Here is a 21,739-nt window from a genome sequence, read left to right as displayed (position 1 = left end):
GTGTGTGTGTGTGTTGCAAGAAGGATCATAAAAGTACAAGAATAGAGCTAATAGAGAGCACCTGCAATATTCCGAATTGTACGGCGCCCACCAAAATCTACCCGGCAACAGCGTGTATGCGCGTTCACGTGTGTGTGTTTCAGTGGTTTAATGAAGGTGAAGTAGGAAGATGTGAAGCATGGCATGCTGTTATGACTTAGTGGAGTCCGATTCATATTCGGTAAAAGAGCAGCTTTGAATTTAGGCCACAATACAATCATGACTGGTAAATGTCATGAATGGCAGATTTGAAAGCATTCTAACAGAAGTAGAAACACATCATTTCGGAAGCATGACTTACCCGTTTTGCTTCTCTGCTTCTCTCTTTTCCAAAGCTTTCTCAAGTCAGGGCCTTTCACACTAAGCTAGGACTATGTAGTTATGTCCTTAGTGACCCACCGAAAAACAGTAAAACTAAGACATGCACAAAAGAAAAACAAATGCGGAGAAAGAAAGAGTAAAAGCAGCTTCGGACGAGGTTCGTCGGAGGGAAAGAGACGGAGGGAGAAAAAAAAGCAGAGGAGAGTCTGAGGGACTCGTTGGGAGGGAAAAGGAGGGGAGAATTAATGACAATCAGGGAGAAAAAAAACTTTTGGGATGGTAAACTAAGTTCGGCAAAACTACCAGAAAGCTATTTCTACCACGTTACACTAAAAAACATCAAATGCCAAAACCGGCCCACAACTGAAGCGGCATCCAGGCCCTTCCAAAAATATCTTGAATTTCTCTCTTTCCTCAAACTGTCCATTATTCTTTTGCAACTCCTTCACTTGCATAGTTGAATGAAGCAACAAAAACACCCCAAAAAAAAGGAAAAGGAAAGGAGAGAGAAATGGGAGTGTGGAAATTCAGCGAAAAGAAAAAGCAGCCATGAAGCCGTCCTCCTGTCACCCCAACACCTCCTTCCTATCTTCTCTCTCCTCCTTCCACCCCTCCTCTCTGCTTACACTCCTTTTTTTCCTGCCCCCCTCCACACCCCTCTGACTTACATGCAAGAGGGACAGTCCAGTCCAGGTATAGCTACTACTCACTCAGCTTTTCTCCTCCCTACACACCCCACCTCTCTCTTTCACATATACACTTGGATTTGTATCTCTTCTTCCAAGCTTCCCAGACAGCTACAAGCAGACTTACTGACACACACATATACAGCCATTTCTTGGAATGATTCCATAAAACAAATAGCATTTTTTCCACTACTTTGCCCTAGTATGAGTATTTGAAAACAAGAAGGCATTTGCAGGCCAGACTTTTGATTTATCGAGGCGCACATACACTCTAAGTCCTAAAAACCTATTATTTATTATTATTTGTATAACTTACCTTTTGAAATGCAAGCGTCAAGTTGTGTTCAGCTATAAGACGAAGAAATACAATTCACTATTTGGAGTCCAAAAGGTATTTAAAATACTCAAAAACAGTAATAGAATGCATGTACTTGGGACTTGAATACACACTGTAATAAAATTTAAATGAAATAGCACTGTGGAACATTTTAAAACACTAAAACACTTATAAGACTAAATATTTCTCCTCATTAAACAGATTTTGCAAGCAAAAATGTTATCATCAAAAATCTTTTGACAAGACTCATTACATGACTTTCATTTTTTTAGGGTTGAAAGCATAATAGTGCGAAAATTAGTGCAGCACCTTTTTAAACCTGAGTTTTGAAGTAATGACTTGGTGTCAGCTTAAATGTAATTTAACGACCTTGGCAATTTGAAACAAAAAGCCACTTCTTGATTTAAAAAAAAAAATACCATTACTTTTAGTTTAAGAATCCTCTCAAAACATTGTCGTGTGCTAAAATATGACACATCTCTACTTTTCAACTAGCTATGATTGCTTTTGAGAGAAAAAAAATGAAGTACTTCTATCAGCATCATCTTATAATGATGATGCCCACTTACTGGCTATTTTTGTATCCTTTTTTTTTCAATATTAACTATCCTAATATTTTAACTAAAAGAATAATTTACTCTTCTTTACTATCCATTTCATAGTGGACTAAAAGAAAAGACGTAATTTTCCCATAAAACACAACATTTCCCCTTTTCTTCCTAGTTTATTTTATTTTTTACTTTCTAAGAGTCAATGAAATCTTAAATTCAGGATCTGATTTGTGTTTCTTCATCTGATTATATAATGATTTCCATAATGCGGGGTAATGAAAACAAGACAAACAAAGGGTGGAGTGGGCCGGCCAAGAGACTACCCTCCTCTCCCTTCTTTTTGGACTAACCTGTTGGTACTTGATCACACCTTTCAGCAATGTTACGAGAGTAGGAATAGATATTTCTTCGATTTGAAACGATATATTGTCTTTCTCTATCTAAAGTTGTCTGTCTTTACCTTACACATCATTACTCCTCTTTTCTACTCCTCCGTCCATCTGGGTTATTCTGCTCACGCACGGCTGCGGCAGACCTCCTCCAATCACTGGCATTAGTCCACACCTCAGACCCCCCTAACAGCCTCTTTACTCTCCTACAATGCACCTCAGCCCCAAAACTTTCCCAAGACACATTTGGCTTCTCTCTATCGCTTTCCTCTCCCTCCCTTTTTAGCCCTCTTTTCTTTCAGCTCCTTTCCCTGTGGCTCTTCATCGCCCAGTTTCCTTTGCACTGCCTCATTCTTTCTCAAACTCTCTAAATTTCCCTTTTCTCTCTCTCCATTCAGCCACGGCTGTCGGACAAAAGTATCCCCTAATCTTCCCTATGGGCTATTTGAAATAAAATGGTGGCATCCAACGGACCAACCATGTGATAGACCTCCAAGTAGATGGATCCCATTTATATGGCCGCATCAATTAGCAGATTTCAGCAATTTTATTTCTTATGGGTGACGGGCAATCTTATTTGTCCAATTGGGGGGGCGGTCGAATAGTTGGGAATTAAAACAGATTTTTAAATGGGAAAAATGGAACAGGACATGAATGTTCTGTATATTTGGAAAGCACTGAATTGGCAAATTTTGATTTTCTTTCTTCATATTTAACAAAGTCATCATTCCAAACACTACAGTGTTTTTTTAATAGGATGAATACTTCTAAAAGGCATTCACCATTAACTGAAACAGCTTTGATTGTCCCTGACTACGTAGTACAGTGGTACAGTTACGAAATATCTCATGAAATATTCAGGTTATGAAAAGCTTTGATGGGAACCCCTTTATTCCAAGATACAAAAAGCAATCCAAGTTACAAAACATCAAATTAAATCACATGTCCCCAAAATGTATGTATACTTTACTGTATCTGGCAATTTTTTAAATTGCTATGTTATATTTGTTTTCCAATTTGCTATCTTCCAACACCTTTATTTTAATATAAAATATACATTTTCATACATATTTGATATAAAACTAATATACTTTTATAATATTTTTAGGGGTTTGGTTGTTGTAGTAAAGATCGTGGAACAAATAATGCTTATTCAATGTGAAATATGATTTTATCAATGAAAAAATGAAGCATAATTATGAATAAAAATCAAGCATTACTCAATAAGCTCATGTGAGAAGGAAGATCCAAATCCAAAGTTTAATTCATGATGAGGCTACTGAATTTCACCCTTCCATCACCATATACTGAATAATATTTTTTTTGTGTGTCTAGTATAACGATTGACACAACCATTATTTTGAAACATTTTTGTTAACATGGTCAGGAATCAAACTTAAAATTCAAAAACCCGTGTGGATTTGACTGTTTGGATATGTTTATATATACAGTAGACTAATATAAACTGCATTTTCATAAAATAGAGAATTTAGGATATATTTTATTTTAGTTTAGCTAAAAAATAAATAAAAAAAAAACAAGGAGACTGACTAGCCACACACATTTGTCACCAAAGTAGTCTTGAGGAAAATATTCCGATTAAAATAACTGAATTTGCCAGCTACCTCACATCCTTCATTGTGTTTTATTCATATAGTTCACCACTCGATCAGACATGAAAAAAAATAGAGGCTTATATCGGTATTCTTGTTCTAATTTCCTACACAACAAGTATAAATACCAAGAAACGCTGGCCGAAGTGAAACTAAATGTAAGTGGATATAGTCCACAAAGACACCAAACGCCAGTGACGTAACTCTGTAACAAGTGTAGTTTCCTAGCCAACAGCATAATAGGATTAAAACATTTTTTTTGCTTTTTTTTGTGCAGATTATATGAAGAAAAGGACTATCGCTTGTGACTTGGCGTAGTCAAATCTATCGACTTCAGTAACGCCCCACATGATAGTGGGCCTTTACTGCTTAAATACACAACTGAAATGTATTAAGATTGCAAAAGACTGTAAAAAAAAGAAGTGGACAAGCACTTGGTGACGTCTCCCTTGGAGTTACCCACCCTCTCTACCAGTTACGGTTCAGGACACCAGCATAACTGCCACCATGTTGCGGTAAGTACATTTAGGTCATGTTCATTCATCACTGCCTCAATAAGCTATACTGTATTCAACCCAAATGTATCTGACAAAGGAGATGAAAATAGACTAATATATACTTTCAGTTCAATTTCACCTGACCATTTGTGGAGCAACTTAAATCTTTTCTTCTGGATAAATCAAAGTTAACACAGTTAAGTCCTCCACCTTGTCTAATTACATTATTCGGGTAAAAAAAAAAAAAAATCAAATTATCATATATAAGGAAGGTACTATAGAGCTATACAGTCACACATTAACCCACTCCTATATGACTGATAAAGTAACTTTAGGTTCAATGTGGCTTAGTAAACTGAAATCCCATTGAACTGATAGTATTGCTCATCATGTACTGTACGAAGCTGCCACGCCCTTTCGTATTCTTGCCGTTGTTATAATTCTCGTATTATCTTCATTGGCAGACTTTTACATCACAATACGTTCAGCAAATATAGTAGGCCTGTATTACAAGAAGATTTCTTTGCAAACCTGACGACCAATTGTAGTTCTCTTATTTCTCCTGTTTTCTTTTCTTCATCATACGCTCGCTACCCCCCCCTCCTCCTCATGATTCCATTTTCCCTTCTTGCCGCCCCTCCCCCCATTCCGTGTTTGTTGTGTCCTCATCTGACCCTGTGTGGCCTGAATAGCTGTCTGTGCCCATTTGGATCGGGCACAGCTGGTACTGGCGCTGAAAGCTGAGAGCTATTACCTCTGCTTTCTCTATTTCTGCCTGATGCGAAAGACTCATTCTTATATTGAGATTTCAAGCATTTCCTAATTTATGCAGCGGTAATTAATCTATTTCTGCATCACCTGCATTTAAATTGGTCTTATTTTACCAAGAGGATGCGACTGATAAGAAAAACTAAATAAGAATTACAAACAATTAATGATATTGGTTGATAAATGCCTGGTGGTGTTTTTAGTTCCTCCATATTTTTTGTGGCACTCAAAAGCAAAAAAATGGGTCAACATCCCCATTTTGGTAAAACTTTTCACCTCTCATCTCATTTTCTACACGCTTTATCTTCACTGGGGCCGTGGGGGGTGCTGGAGCCTATCCCAGCTGACTTCAGGTCAGAACCCTGAATTGGTGACCAGCCAATAGCGGGGCACAAGTCGACAAACAACTATTCCCGCTCAAACTAGGCCAATTTAGAGTGTCCAATCAGTCAACCTTGCATTTCTTTGCAATGTAGAAGGAAACCGGAGTACCCGGAAATAACCCACGGAGGTCCGTGGAGAACATGCAAACTCCACACAGGTGGACCGAACTGGATTTGAACCTAGTGCCCCCCAATGTGAGGCCTTGGTTGCTATTTTAACGACTGCAAAAACCTGAGTGAGAAAAAAAGAGTCACAATTCTCTCACATGGTGCGACTCCACTCACAGCTTTTAGATGGTGGTTATATATTTCCCATCCATCCATAGGCTACAACCAGACAGCACAGTTTAAAATGGATGGAATAAGATAAGAGGAAAAAACACTTCTGGGGTCAAGGGTTCAATCCCAGGTTGTTCCTCACCGTCAGGACTTTGCATGTTCTCCCTGGGCTTACGTGGGTTTTTCCTGGGTACACCCCTAACCCCCACACATCCCAAAAACATTCAGGGTAGGCTGGTTGAACACTCTAAATTGCCACATGCTAAGAGTGTGAGCATGAATGATTGTTCATCTTCTTGTACCCTGTGACTGACTGGCCACCGATTCAGAGTGCCGTAGTTAGCTGGGATAGGCTCCAGCACCCCCTGTTACCCTTGTGAGGATACGTGGTTTGGAAAATAAATGAATATAATGATGCAATTATAAAGGATTTAGAAAGTGTTACTGTATAATCTAGTGATTCTGTTTGTAACTTATTTGCAGATCACATTCTGAATCTTGATGCCTATACTTTAAGTAATTTTCCTCCATATTTTGGGATATTGCTTTTTCAGTCGCGTATACTCCATAGGGCAGTGATTCCCCGCGCTGAACCGCTTTATCCTCACTAGGGTCGAGGGGGACCCCAGAGCTATGAGTTGTGACGCGATAACCACTCAACCACCGGGCCACCCCACCTCTGACAACTTTTGTAGCATTTTTGTTACTTGGTGTGTCATAACATTTTTCTTACTTTGGTGAGTGCTTTGCTGCCTCCCACTGGCAAAAACATTGGCAATATGTACATTTATTTATATATATATATATACATACATATATATATATATATATATATATATATATATATATATATATATATATATATATATATATATATATATATATATATATATATATATATATATATATATATATATATATATATATATATATATATATATATATATATATATATATATATATATATATATATATATATATATATATATATATATATATATATATATATATATATATATATATATATATATATATATATATATATATATATATATATATATATATATATATATATATATATATATATATATATATATATATATATATATATATATATATATATATATATATATATATATATATATATATATATATATATATATATATATATATATATATATATGTATATGTATATATATATATATGTATATATATATATATATATATATATATATATATATATATATATATATATATATATATATATATATATATTTACATGTTTATTTGATTATCAATCTATCACTGGCTATGGGTTTTAGAATCTTCCTGATTATGTTAACATTAATTTATAGTTGATATTGATTGAATTGATATCAAACAATGTTTTTAGTACATTTTCCCTACACATATGCATGGATGGAATCATTCTGTGTATCATTGGAAAAAGTCAATAGTGGAAAAAAAAAACAATATAAGAAAAAAAGTGACATTTTGAACCCCTAAATGCTCTTGTGTAGAAAATACATACCGATTACACTCTGTTGCTGGGCCCCTTGAATCGTCATCTGATATCCCAGACTATGTCTGTGACAAAAAAAGAAACAGCAAACATTTGCAGTCAATAAAAGGTCAACTTAATTTGTCACATGTACAATTTATAGCCAAATGAATAGTGTTCAATTAGTACATTCTGACTCAATGTGTATGTAAAGTGTCCCCAAGTGGTTCGAAATCATAGAGGTGCTCATCTCTTTGTCAACAAGTCAAAAACAAAGACACAATCAAAATATACAGATCGCAATAGCCAACAAAGCCCTAGAAATCGCATTAAAAAATGATTAAGGATAACCCTTGAAGCCATACTATATATTAAAGAGGAAATAATGAGGGCAAGGCAAATGGCGAAAGAGGAGGGCATATATTTTTAACCATGATGGAATGCACGTTAGGTCCATTGCGAGGCTAACGATAACACAACACGAACACCTTCATTAGAAACATTATTCTACAAATGTGCAAAGGAATAACGCAGACTGATTGCCGTCAGGGAATCATTAAACCGGTATTATTAGAGGTCTACGTTGTACTTTCTCTCTCCTGTCTCTTGAAAGACAATGAGCTGACCACCAGGGTGGCTTGGCTCCAGATGAGAAAGCAGTTATTTCAAGCACCATGCTCATTCATTTGTGTATGTATTTTAAGCAACCTACAGCACTATACTGAATGTCTGGGTACCATGCTGATAAAGCAAGAAGGGTCTAATGGAATCAAGGGACATCATATGAGAGGTGGAGGGGAACAGAGGATCAGGGCTCTAAGCCAGGCAGATATACTCGGGTGGATAACATATCTTTAATGCTACTGATGTCCAACCAAACTGGCGCCCTGGATAGCTGGCATGGTGCCTAGTTTTCTTTCACTGGCTGGGGGCTTATATAGTTTGGATGACTGGTGGTAAGAAAGAGAAGAAAAGTCAAAGTTGATAGACAGCCCGCGGGCGGAGGCAAAAAAAAAAAAAAAGAAGGAAAAGTTGGGAATAAATGCGAACCAAGAAGAATGAACTTGAATTCAACTTAACATTTAATCCCTACGCACGTTGGTTGGAAGCATACTAATCAATCCTGTTGAGACAAAACACAAATGCCCTCAGAACAAAGGACATCGTCACTCCTCATCAGGAAATGAAACCTCAAAACCCAGCAGGGTTGCAAACCCACTGTTCGAGTTTGCGATATAGCTTGCCTCCATCAGCACAGTGCCTTGCCCCATGTGGCGTGTGTGACTTCGGAATAAACAGTGGTTCCACTCTCCTCAAAGGCTGTACTGACTTGTATTGCTCATTAAAATGTGTAGTCTTTCGCCTTTTAAAACAAAAATGCAGCTTCACAGCAGGAGAGCAGATATGGTGAGCCTTTGTAACAATATGTGGTCTGTTTTTTTTTTTGCTGAGACTCTGAGGATGTGGAATAAGTAGCTGTGTCTAAAGCTCCAGTCAGTCAATAGCCAGATTTGCCTGAGGGTGAGCTTTATGCTGCAGGTGCCGTTACTATTACTGTCACCTCGCAACCTTGACAGAGCTGCATTTATTGACACTTACTTTGGATGACAGTGATGACTGCGACACAGATTCCTGCTTTAAGGGTTACGATGTGCGGCAGGCTCTTAGACTCTATTTTTGCCCTCAAGCAGCGATGCAAGCACAGCTGCAAAAGCCGGCAAACATTAATTTTCTACAACTCCATCGAGGGGATTCTATCACATTGGCATATTTAATAGACGAAATGAGAATGGAATCCTGGATGTAATCAGAATAATCAATGTTGGCTCAACAAGTCACTCTTGTTCAGTCTGGCAAAATTGGCATCTACAAGTGAGCCATCTATCAATATGAAAGGGGAATGCTCTCATACTGGTTCCACTTTAAAACCTGTAGTCCATTATTACAATGTATACTTACATTTTTAGTCGGTATTTAAAAATCTAGTTCGAGAGTCAAATAGACATTGAACACACAAAAATATTTCCCTTGAGTTTCACAGAAGCACTGTGGAAACTTGGAAAGAAAGCTCCAAAACTGATTCTATCCAACCAACCAATCTCTGAAAAGTTTAATAAACTATTCATACAGGCTTTTCTGCTGATACTGAAATCAGCATTGTTCTATAAGATAGGGCCAGCCTGTTGCTGGTCAGTGGGGACTATTGAGTGGCCTCAGAGCGGTGGGAGCGTCTCAGCCCAGATGGCCCTCCAAGCGGCCCAATGCTTTTATATTCACTCTCACAAAGCAGATGGAGAGTATTGTAGATCCTAAAAAAAAAAAAGAGGTGGCTACGGGGATGTCTCATATTTCCAAAATGTCTAATTACTACAATTGTTCGTTTTAATCTTTTCAGTGTTACTTTTCTGGCAAAAAAGAACCCTCCCACATGCACTAGCATAAGCTCCCCGGAGACTTTTTTTTCCCAAAACAATCTGGTTCTGAACAAAAAGATACAGGATAGAAAAAGGGAAGGGAAATAAAGAAAACATTAAAGCTATGCAAATGAAACTGCCTGGGTGAGGAGTATTAACCAGTTTGGAGGAGTGCTGCCTCTATTTTTAGTGTTTGCATGCAATGTGCACACAAGTTTGAGTCTTTCCCTGGTGAGGTTTGTGATGACTTCCTTAAGTCCAGGCTTTAATGTTCGAGTGAGACAGTCTCAGTGTTGAGATAGTGTATGTCAGCAGAAATATTCTGTCTAATTGAAACACTTCACAAATGAAGCTGTCAAAGAGGAACTTCAAACAGAATAAAGAACAGAACTTCAAACAAATTCTAGAGGAGTGTTCTGAAGATTTTTTTTAACAGAACAAGGCATTGTAGTTTAGTTTTGGGACAAAAATCACATTTACAAGGGCAAAAGTAGCCAGCTGTGCAATACACTTCCTATCATGACAGCGAAAACTTATTATGGAATTTACTAGTTAAGTATTTTGAGATTTTTTTTCATTTTTCATTCATTATTCATTTTCCAAACCGCTTTATCATCATTAGGCTCGCGGGTGGTGCTGTATCTTATCCTAGCTGACTCAGAAGCGAATCGGTGGCCAGCCAATCGCAGGGCACAAGGAGATGGACAACCATTCGCACTCACACACTTAACTAGGGGCAATTTAGAGTGTCCTATCAACCTCCCATGAATGTTTTTTTTAATGTAGGAGGAAACCGTAGTACCCGGAGGAAACCCACACAGACCCGGGGAGAACATGCAAACTCCATTCAGGTGGACCGACCTGGATTTGAACCCGGGACCCTAGAGCTGTGAGTACTGTTAACTACTACTTAGTTATTTATGACTTATTTATTGATTGTTTATTTATTTGTATTTATCTGTTAGTTAGTTTGTTGTTGTTATTTGTGTACTTTGTGGTGAAAGCTTTAATTCTCATTGTACTTGTATAATGACAATAAAAGCTTTGACTTCAATTCAAACGACATTTTTGAGAAGCAAACCTTGAAGGGAATGTTTCCGTGAGTTAAACATCAACATAATAAGCCTTCCAAAATTTTGATGAGATATTTAATTTCGAAGGCAAAAAAAATCTAATTTTGAGCATCTGGTTCAGGTGGATCAACTCGCATCTCGGCAACAGATGGCAAGTTTTGCTTTTTCTATGCACGCGTGAAGATAATATGCCTGGCTGAATCTCGTGCGTTTGAAATCTGAAAATGTACCTGCAGAATGTTTTTGAGTGGGTGAGTACCAACTACGAAATAATCAGTCACTTTTCTACATCACAACAACGCCTCCACTTGATATGTTTGTTTTTGTCTTTCAAACAGCCATTGCATAGAGTTGACACATGGTGAACATTTTAAGTATGAACAAGGCTATATAGTACACATTTTTCATCAAGCCTATTAGTCAAAGAAATCTAATTTTGAAATCCATTGGCTCATTAACAATAAATCTTTGAAAAACTATAAAATATTTTATTGTATATTTTAAATAGTTATGTTATAGCAAAAAGGACGTAATATTAACAGTGATTTCCTTGTATTCACATCACTCCTATCACTGTTGTCAAAAAGGATAGTAGTGGTTTCATAGTAGAATTCTTCCCACTCGATAAGGTAAATGTCAACACAATGGATATTTGGAAAATAACTCATTTTTGACAACGTCAGGAAAGGTGTGTGTGTGTGTGGAGGCTGACTGCATGTCTTCCTGAAAAACCTTGATCATGAAGCCTAATCCTGTGTGTGGGTGTGTATGCATGTGAGTGTGCTGGCTTTCTGGTAAGGCCAATTTGTATTTGGACAAGGGGAGGTGATCCCTGAGAACAGCAGGCTACTAAAGGCCTGTCAGAACGAGATATGCTTCGGATAACATATGGCAGTGGAAATTAGATACAACATAAACACAGTGATGGAATTACGTATACTGAATACAAAAGCTTCATGTGACTGTAAATGATATATACTGTATTTTTGTTTAAGTGTACAATCTGTTCAAAGCATGTTTCCATGCACTAAAAAACGTTCAATAGTGTGAAAAATGAATCCAGCATAAAATGTTGCATGTTATGTTCCCTCACAAGAGGAGATCACATTTATGCCTACGGGTAGAATAGTTTATTTGTTCATTTTCCGCACTGCTTATCCTCATAAGGGTCCCAGGGGGTGCTGGAGCTATCCTAACTACAGGCACTACAGCACACCCTGAGGATTGAGATAGGATCACACTCACACCGAAGGGCAATTTAGAGTGTGAAACCATCCTTTCATGCATGTTTTGGGGATGTGGGAGAAAATTGGGGTACCCGGAGAAAATCCACGTAAGCCCGAAAAGAACATGCAAACTCCCGAACCACCGTTGGTTCAAATTAATATAGATCATGTGTAGAAATATATTCTTTAAAGCCACCAATTCAGGATGTCTTCCGCCTGAAAAATCAGAGTAACTTTGATCAAAAATAAATTATAGTATTGAAAATATCTTTCTATTGCTCATGTGTGGCAGCCATTTAAGTGAGTTTCCAAATTTATCCTGTCATTAGAATTTTACAACCTGATTTGTCATTCTGACAGTTAAAAAAAAATCTTGGGGTGAAGCTGAGGATTTTTGTTTGTGCATGTCAGTAAAAAAATGATCCTGAGAAAGCCTTACATTCAATCTTTTTGCATCTGTCTCTCCCTTTTTTAATGTCTCTGTCCTTCCCTACTATTTTCCTTCCTCCACCATCATGTGTGCTTCATTATTCGTCTGTCTATTTTTCTTTCACTCCCATTTTCTTAACATTTCCTGACCCAAAAAACCTTCACTCTCTCTTCCCCGATCTTACCTTGGTCTCCATAGAGAAAAAGAGGGGCACTTGTTTGGGTAGTTGCTGGCTTGTCTCCAGCCTCTGTAAAACCTTCCTGAATTGGTATTGGCTAAATGGACTGTCTGGGATATTGGTATTGGCTGTCTCCAGCAGGTGAGGTAGAGCTGTTCCCTTTAATCAATGCCCTATAGTAGAAGAGGGTGTTGTTGTTTGGAGGGGGGTTGGCGGTTCGCATGTGCCAGACTCACAGCAGCAGCCGTCAGCATTGGCAATCCTCCATGAAGCAAAGCATGGAGATGCTGTGACCTTCAGACACATGGGACTAGATACTACACACATGCACAAATAAACACACGCACAGCTGCATTTTGCCTCGGAAATCATGAAATGTCCGCAGGCCACACCCAAATTCAGCCCGCCTCTAATGCGGAAGACTCACAGCATGGCACATAGTCTTGGCATCACCTTGAGAAGGGCATGGAAAATAAACTACAGCTATGCCAACAGGCTGTTATTTGCTTCCAATTCATTTTCTCATTGCATATAAATACAAACAGAATATGGTTTTCTACAACAACTTGTAGATTTGGTAACCCTTTATCTAGAAATGATTTGAAAATAGATTTTAATGGATTCATGTGTGACAAAACACATCCAAAGGTTCAATGAGAGAGTTTAACTTTGAATATCAACATCCATAACATTTTTTTTATTATATTGGTTTCTATAACAACTTGTAGATTGGTAACCCTTTATATATAAATGATTTGAAAATAGATTTTAATGGATTCATGTGTGACAACACACAGTCAAAGGTTCAATGAGAGAGTTTAACTTTAAATGTCAACATATATAACATTTATTTTATCCTATTGGTTTCTATAACAACTTGTACATCGGTAACCCTTTACATAAATTATTTGAAAATAGATTTTAATGGATTCATGTGTGACAACACACAGTCAAAGGTTCAATGAGAGAGTTTAACTTTAAATGTCAACATATATAACATTTATTTTATCGTATTGGTTTCTATAACAACTTGTACATCGGTAACCCTTTACATAAATTATTTGAAAATAGATTTTAATGGATTCATATGTGACAAAACACAGTCAAAGGTTCAATGAGAGAGGTTAACGTTAAATATCAACATCCATAACATTTATTTTATCGTATTATAGCTAAAGTCTGCTTCACTCTTACATGAAAAAGATTCAATTCTATAAGAAGGTAAGTAAAGAACTGAGTGTGTATTTCTACATGTAGGACTGTTTTGAAATGTTTCCCTAAATTAGTACAGTATTTTTCAGCCTATAAATTGCACCTGAGTGTATGTCACGCCAGCCAAATAATGCACAAAAAATATTCACATTTTTCGGGGGAACCAAGTAAAAATATATGTAAAAGTAACAATACTAAAATGTAGAAAATTGCCTAAATAGGCATTTGTTAACCCTACTGTCTTTCAAACGCTGCATGTTTTGGGATGTGGAAGGAAACCGGAGTACCTGAAGAAAACCTACACAAGCCCAAAGGGAATATACAAACTCTATACAGGAAGGTCCAGACCTGGGATCAAACTCTCGATCTCAGAACTCTAAGGCTGGCCAGCAAACCACTCGTCCACCAAATTAAATACTATTATCTTTTCAGATTCAGATTTCACCAAACACTCGTCAAATAACACAATTTCAAACATTTCTATTACTCCCCAATGAAGGGTGGAGCCAAAAGTCTAAAAAGACATGGAAACGATATATGCGCTTTTAATATCCAAGCTTAAAAAAGGTTCATTTTATGTAATGTAAAGACTGCTTCTTTAATTGACATTGTAAGGGAAGTAGTCCATTTGAATGATACTTATCATGCATACTGTCACAGACCCAATCACATTTCGGACTGTCCTTTAAATGTTTGATTTTCTCGTGGAACTAATTGTGTAAAACCGAAATGGTAGACCAAGCTGTAATTATGAGCCTTGATCTTTCTACATTAACATTGAGAATATTTGATACCCTTCTCATAATGAATATCATTATCTTGAGTGTGACCATGTGAAACATTGAATTATGGTATAATGACTGAACTGAAGTTCTTTAATTTGCAATTTCTGAATGTCATTTTCTTTTCTAGTAAAAATAAATTTACAGAAATCAAGATGAAGCTCTAGTTTGCCTTCAAGGCTGTGTAAGTATGAATTCATTTTGTTCTAAATGTAGTGCAAACAATACCAGTCAGCATTAAATGAACTGCCAATTAAATTAGAAGAGGTTTGGAAAGATTTTAACAATTAATTACAAAACATTCATTCATAAACAGTCTGGATATCTTCTTAAATACAAAATTGCAAACATCAAATTCCACTTTTGCTTTGCCTCATTGAACAATTCAAGCATCTATCCATTGATCATCCATTTCAGTTGGTAAATATCATTCACTTTCTAGTGTATGAATACCCACTCTGCTTATTTGAAACCAAATTCTCCGACTACATGGACAAAAGTGTGGCAAAATAATCCCACTAGCTGCTTGACTCGTTTACAGGTGTTTGCAACAAAGTATTTTTCTCCACTGTACATTTCCATATGCTGTCCTTGAGCAGGCCCTGACTGCCTTGTCGCACTGCAGTTTGCTGCACAATTTCAAAATAAAGGTTGCAAGATAAAAAAAAAAAAAACACTTTTTGTCTGCACTCGACAGGTCATGAAAATAGGCTACAAGAGGGCTCAATGTCCTATGAAAAAGCTTATAAGTGATACTCAATGTATTTTATAAGAAATCGTATATACATGCAATAAGGAGATGAGGGTCATAGATATGATCCTAACAAATTTAAGCTTTTCTAAGGTGCTTACAATGAAAGCATGAGGCTACAACTATGTAAAGCTGTCGTCACTGATGACAGAAATGAGACTAAAGACTGAAAATTAAGAAATGAATATGACTAGAAGTAATTACTGTAAATTGGCTGACAAGCTCCAAAACGTCTATGAGGAAAGAAGCATTTATTATGATCTGACTTTCTGTGATGTGAGTATAAATGATAGCTGTACCTTAAAAGTCACCATAAAAACACTATCCCTAGATTGCAGTTATTCACCTATTGCGGCAGGTCTCGGGACTTATTAAGCGCAAAAAAACAAGATGTTACTGTATAATGTCTGCTCATTCAACTTTTAAATCCACGTTAGGATTCAGGACCCTTTGAGAGTGGGTCATCATAACCAGGATTAAACCAATGACCCCTCATCAAAAACCTTGCCTTGTCAAAAACCTTTATTGTCTTCGTGTATAGCAATCTAAAGTAGTCCTCGTGTGCTGGAGCTAGAATATTCTTTTGCCTACAAGAACGTTTAAAACTCTTCATTCTCTGTGATGTACCACACATTTTCTCCTACCATTCTTCCTGGGTCCCTTTACACAAGTAAACCTTTCAGCAGTCTGACATTCATCACCAGCAGAACCCCCCTGGAGCCCCACCTTCTTTTCTGCTTTTCATTCTAACTGCCACTGCCATCCTAACCTGTCGATTCAGGCACTTTTATTTGCAGTAAAAAAAGAAAAACCTACATAGAAATGTTTTGATTTAACAGGCAGGGGAAAATATAGATTTCTTATTTCTACACATGCATTTCATATATACATACATAAGTGTCTGTGTGTGTGTGTGTGTCCACTTCACTTTTCCTCGCTTGCTGAGAGAGGATGGAGTAATCTGCACTGGTTTCCATGGCACCAGACAGACCTTGCCTGACGAAGGCATGTAGCTTCCTCACTGCTCTATTTCCCCCGAGCCCTCCACTCTGGAGTGTGTGTGCATGGGTGTGTGTGAGTCTATGAATAGTCCTGGAAATTCATGGAAGATACACATGAATCATAATGTACAAAGCCAATGGGGAAAATATGGAACATGCAGAGTAAATATTTGCCGGAGGCACATATGAACTACGGTAGAAACAAAGCAAACATAGTATTGTCAATGTGAATATTTAAACGTACCTGCACGAATATGTAGTAGTATTCAAAAGAATGCCTCTTTAAAGCATTTAATGTATTCATTTTTTGGTCACCATTTATTTTAGCTCTACGCAAGTGTCATATATCATCTGACTTTTGCAAAACAAAAACATAAATTTATGCCAAACCTCTAATAAGACATGAATAGTTTTTACTGTAAATCACTGTATTCATTGTAACAAACTTTCTACACATTTTTCCGAATGTTTGATGGGAACAGACATCCAGGTTTCTATCATTTTTATACAGAATGCTTAAATATTCTACAATAATTGCTGCCCACACCTGATGCAATTACATTTCTTCGTCTCAAAAGGCAATCGCTGTGTTTAGAGCCACTTTCCTCAGCAGCATTGACTGCCAGCTCGTATCCATCCATCTATCTCTAGACTCCAGCCTAGCTGAATAATTTAACAGGCTATATTACGAACCATCTGCTTCTCTCTCTCACCCTCCTTACCTCATTCAGTTTTCCCCCTGCTGCAAAATCGCTCTGCTCGACTTATACTGTCTCCCTTAGGCACGTAGGCAACAAGTCAAATCTAAACTTACCAAAGTTGTAAAAAAAAAAAGAAATATATATTTGTCATAATTTCCTTCATCTCATTATCATTTAACACACTGCCTGTTATTGTTGCTCAGTGGAGCAATACAAAAATCAGAGCAATTTAAAATCCTAATGATATAAATGTATTTAAAAATGCCATTGAGGTTTTCTCAATGGTTCCATTTGTACTACCCTTGAACCAATTGATTCTCCATTTGAGGAGGATTATTTTCCTCTCTCTAATAGCTAAATTGTTCATACAGATTTCAGTGTAACTAATTATATTATATGCATATCGGTCCGTCGCCTGATTGTGTTCACTCGCCTATCTTTGGTGCGGGCTCAATTCCCTCTGTTGACGATGTGATTGTGAGTGCGAATGGTCGTCTGTCTATCTATGTGTTCTAGGGCTGACTGGCGACCATTCTATGGTGTAGTCTGCCTTTCGACAAAAGTCAGCTGGGATGTAAAAGGAGGTGCGATGCCTAAGATGAACGAACAAATCAATGAATTAATGAATTAATTGATTCATTAATTAGTTAATGTAAAATTGTCCATTTTTTTGAACTGCAATCGATCTTGGCACGACTGCCAGCAGAGGGGAGCAGAAGCCATCTATCTATAGTTCATAAATAGGTTAAATTGTAATTGAGTACATTCTGGCAGAAATTCTAGTATTTCATTCACAGTGATTCATTCATTCATTTTTTGAACTGCTTTATCCTCATTAGGGTCACGGAGGTGCTGGAGACTATCCCAGCTGACTCTGGGCCGGAGCTAGGGGCAATTTAGAGTGTCCAATCAGCCTACCATGCATGTCTATGGAATGTGAGAGGAAAGCGGAGTACCCAGAGAAAACCCACAAAGGCCCGAGCAGAACATGCAAACTCCACACAGGTAACCCGACCTTGATTTGAACCCAGGTCCCCAGAGGTTTGGGACCGACATGCAAACCACTCAACTGCCTGTCCATTCACAGTGATGTCAACCACAAATACACTTGCCAATTTTAAACCAACAAAAAATGCATGTGTCTTCTCATTCCAGAGTAAAGTCATTTTCCTGTGGACCTGGGAACAAATGTGAGTTTATTATTTCTGAAATATCATCTGAAATGTACGAGGTAATTCACATTAATCAACCAGCATGATAAAACCTGCTGTTCAGGCAGGCTAGCCAGCTGCTTTGCTATAAAACTAATGGACTGAATTTGTTGTCCGCCATATGGCAGTCCTCATGTGGCCTTCAGGACACCAGCAGAATGTATAAATATGCAAAAACATTTTAACCAATCTAAAATAATGCAAAGCAATGGCTGGCTTAATTTGTATATATTCTCAGTATACTACCCAGATATTTCAAGCAGAATTGAACCCTTTAATGAGCATGTATTTAACTCATTAGCTTTCATTGACTGTTTAGTCATCAATGGCATCTAAACAACCAACAGTAACTATTTTCCCACTTATTTTTTTAAATGTTTTTTTTTTTATATTCCTAGTTGAAAATAAAAAGAGGAAACTGTAAAAAATATATTTTCTTCGTTTTAAAATTTGAAAAAAAGGAAGGAAAAACAAACATTTGTATACTTAAAAATGATTAACTAAAAAGCCTAAATGTCTTTTTGTCCTATTCATCTTACATTTTCACAATAATTTATGAAATATTTAAAATAAAACAGTATTATGGGATTATTGGTTCATTCAATTTCCAAACTGTTATCCTCAGGGGGTAACAGGATGTGCTGTGGCCTATCCCAGTTAACTATGGGCATGAGGCAGGGGCCAGCCAATCGCAGTATTATGGGATTAATCAGAGTGTTTGTTTGTCTTTTATGATAATATTTTTACAATAACACCACGGCTGAGTAGGAATCGATCCACGCTGCCCACACTGAAGTCACTCATTAACCATTACAGTGACAACAGCATCAGCAACCACTAATATGATACTGATATACAAAACGATAACATTGCGGCCTAGATGAGCATGATGGATATGTGAACGTTAGGTCTTTATGGGGTGAAGTTTTTTCTTTTCTTTTGAAAATGACCTAAAATAGTCACTGAAGTAGTGCAAGCAGGCAAGAGGGTGATCAAAACAAGTATGTAGTAGCTATCTTGACACCTTCGTAATCAAACCGCCGATCAGCCTGATGCATTTTCAGAACTCGGTCACCTCACAGAGTGGAGATATTACAGTCCCTAGCTGTATCCTGTTTCTAGGAACCGTAGAATGTCGCGAGTGGAGGTTAACTCGCCATACTGTGAGGTTGTGAGGGCAAAGAAGTACCCTGTATGGACAATGTAGAACAACGCACAATGGCTTGAGCGTGTGATTTGTACTTTCAACCATTTGCGGACACATGCATTGCCCACGTTTTGGCACTTGGGTATAAAAGGGGTTATGGTCAAAGGAATAGGAGGGGGAAAAAAGGAAGAAGTGCCAAAGCAGAATGAGGAGGTGGTGCAAAGTGGGAGAAGAGAAAGCGTGGATATAGAGGCTCCAGAGGGGGAAGCACATTAGCGGGAGGGGGTTGCTGCTTCTTTGCTTACTGCTGATGCTGGAGCACAGTACAGCCAGGCTGAACCGAGTGAACTGCAATGGAGGTCAGGGAGTCCAACATTCCTCTGGAACACTGTGTTTACACTGTGTAGCAGAGGGGAGGGCGGCGGGAGCCCAAGAGGGAGGAGAGAGGGGTTGCGAGGGGGACGACGAACAGGGAAGGAAATCATTTGCCGCTTAGACTGTACAAGGTAATGTGACACGGATATGGGGGGGGCGCTGAATGTGATTTAACGTAAAAGATTCAGGGTGTGCACACGCAATCGTGTGAACACACGTGCTCAAATATGGTACCTATTTTTTTTTTTACATAAAAAGGGTTTGAAGATTCTGAAATATTAAGATGAAAAAGGAGAAAGCTAGCACCACATCTCTACAGACATACTGTGCACAAGATGAAATTGGTACTTAAATATGATTAATATTAATGTATTTATGTATTAAATTAATAGTATTTATATATAAAGATTACATTTAAAAAATATTTTTTCTGTTATTATTATTTTTACAATTTTGTGAGTCTGTCATATGCATATTTAAATTACACTACTGAATGTTTTGAAAATATCATTAGAAATCATTAATATTGTGCGTCTTAGAAAATAAATTTAATTGTTCTGATAAATTAACAGAATAGGGCATATGTATGCACACAAAAAATAAATACATCAAAATAATAACTTCAAATAACACAATCATTACAATTGTACTGTAGCAAATTCTGTATCCTCATAACTACACCGTAAATTCTAATTTTCATGTCTTCTCATAAATACCACACACGCACACCCATGGAAATCTCATTGTTTCTAATCTCACTACTGCGACACGAATGAAGAAAATGACTTTCCCCATCTGCTGGTAAAACCAAGAAATTGCAACCACTTTCCGTTACATCTGGTTAAAAACTAAATTTCCCTTCTAAAAATACAATGGGTTTAATAAAAATCATATTTTTTCCATAAAAATTGCAGACTTGGTGAATTTGCATTATACTACAAAAGGAGTTTCATTATGATGACATTTCATTAGCTTTTATAATTGTTTGCATGTTCTCCCCGGGCTTGCATGGGTTTTTTTCTGGCTACTCCATTTTCTTCCAAGATCCCCAAAACATTCAGGGTAGGCTGATTTAAGTCACAAAAGTTTCTTTACGTCAATGTATACAACTTTCCCAAATGTCATGGCTCTGGTTGTTTTTTTGTTATTGGTTTCTTTCTTTCTTCTTGTCAAGTTGGTCATAACTGAATTCGAAGATCCAAATTGGTCAGTAAGACCTGTGTAAAGCAATTTTTTGCAGTCCGTGGACCCTCTCAGACCCAATCTGTAGGTAAAGCTGGCTTCCCCTTATTCTTTTGACTAAGACTAGATGGGCCTAGACTACTCAAACACCCTCTGAGACATCTGTGCAATGTGGTTAACTGGGAAGCTTCGGAAAGGTCTACAGACAAGCAAAATAATTACCTGTCACACCGGGCTTGGTTTATGGAGAAGTCGTCATCAGACAATTTGAAATAAGATAGTCTTTAGGATAGTCTGCTTTCCTCCCTTTCAACACTTAATTCTAATTTGCAACATTCTCTCAAGATGCATTTTCTCTCTTCTTGCTGTCTGTGCTGCTATTTTACATTACACAGTTCAATGTCATCTGCCCAATTATCCCTCTCAGAAAAATGGCACATATATAGACTACTTGTGAGAGTACATGCAATTTTAAGACAAAAGATAAGGTGCAGACAGTTTAAATGTCTCCAGCCTTTCAAATTTGTCTGGAAACTATTCCATCAGAACTTCTCTTACTTAATGGAAAATGACGCGTGAAAGTTCAAGAGCACAGATTTATAGTCTGTTAAAAATAGATGCCGTAACACTCGAATGTCATTTCCAGTTTTTTTTTTAACGGGACTGATATTGTTTGGTTTAACAGTTTAAAT

General features: G+C 37.3%; 1 long non-coding RNA gene across 1 annotated transcript in view; it reads right to left on the bottom strand.

Annotated features, from left to right (window-relative positions):
* LOC144200102 (uncharacterized) overlaps positions 1-21,739 on the bottom strand; it is a 48,790-nt gene that overhangs the window by 19,146 nt on the left and 7,905 nt on the right. The window contains exon 2 of the long non-coding RNA XR_013327043.1: positions 7,395-7,450. This is a non-coding gene — a long non-coding RNA (uncharacterized LOC144200102). The remainder of the gene's footprint in view (positions 1-7,394; positions 7,451-21,739) is intronic.

Source organism: Stigmatopora nigra, chromosome 8 (assembly GCF_051989575.1).
Source record: "Stigmatopora nigra isolate UIUO_SnigA chromosome 8, RoL_Snig_1.1, whole genome shotgun sequence".
Lineage (NCBI taxonomy): Eukaryota > Metazoa > Chordata > Actinopteri > Syngnathiformes > Syngnathidae > Stigmatopora > Stigmatopora nigra.
Note: the sequence above shows the minus strand (reverse complement) of the source record. Positions and strands in the feature narration are given on the sequence as shown.